Raw genomic sequence first — 1,104 nt, 5'->3', positions numbered from 1 at the left:
AAAAACGCGACGAAACAACAGCTTTGTTTTTTTCTGCTTCCTGTTACAAAACCAGCTTCATTTATAGAAATAATCAGTTTACTATGAAAGGACTTCATCTTCACTCTGTCAGGATGACCGCACCGGCACAGCGTCCACATACTTTTGGCAGATGTGATGTACATTTCTGTGGTTCTGCTGCTGGGATCTAGCTGTGTTACATCAGGAACATTCAGCTTGTTTGTAAAAGCTTCAGGATGAAATGATTTTTATTATTTTAAGATCAAACATGTAATCTGAGCAGAAAATCTGAGTGTCCTTTAAATTTTAATGTATTTTCGACTTATTAAAATCATCATAAGTGTACCTGTGAGAGTCTGTCCTGTTTTTCTTTCCCAGCACTCACTTTTTCACTCTCATTTATTTCCCACAAGTTTTGTCAGTGGCACAGATTTGTTTAGACGCTTCACTGCTTCAGTTTTTATTTACATTATTATTTTACATGTTTCTGTGAGTCAGTGAAGAGCAGTCTGAAGCATTTCATAAGTTGGAAGACAAATAATTGGCAAAAAAATCAAATGTAAAGAAATGGTCAAACTCTGCGATCACTTAAAATATTTCAGTTTACTCTCATATGAGTGTTACCTAAAACAATGACATATGTTCAGTTTTATGTGAGCGGAGCCTTTTCATTTTCTACATACTTGGAAAATCATCAGTTTGGACTTTCAGACCAGCTGGAATTACAGATAATCAGGCAGACATACCTGTGTACTAACAGGACATCGCTAATTACACCGACCATCTTAACCACACCACACTGTGGTCAGAGCAGGAATTACAGCCATACGGAACAGAACAACTACTGATGATCTGTGAAGGATCTAGGGCTGAAACTCATCAGAAACATACACTCTAAAAACTATTGTTTAAGCTCAACAAAAAAATTAACGCAACAGTTTCCATTACTCTTTTTGAGTTATGATAACTTATGTTGAAATTAGATTGAACCAACAAACTATATTGAGTTACGGGAATTAAATTATCCTCCATAATCAAAGGTGATTTTAATTACCATTTACGTAATATTTGGTAGCTTAAAAATCATTTCAAATAATGTGGAAA

Source organism: Diplotaxodon limnothrissa, linkage group LG15 (genome assembly GCF_057381915.1).
Source record: "Diplotaxodon limnothrissa isolate DT_005_m linkage group LG15, D_limnothrissa_male_GT1.1, whole genome shotgun sequence".
In the NCBI taxonomy this organism is placed as follows: Eukaryota; Metazoa; Chordata; class Actinopteri; order Cichliformes; family Cichlidae; genus Diplotaxodon; species Diplotaxodon limnothrissa.
The sequence above is the reverse complement of the archived record's forward strand: the minus strand, read 5'-3'. Positions refer to the sequence as shown.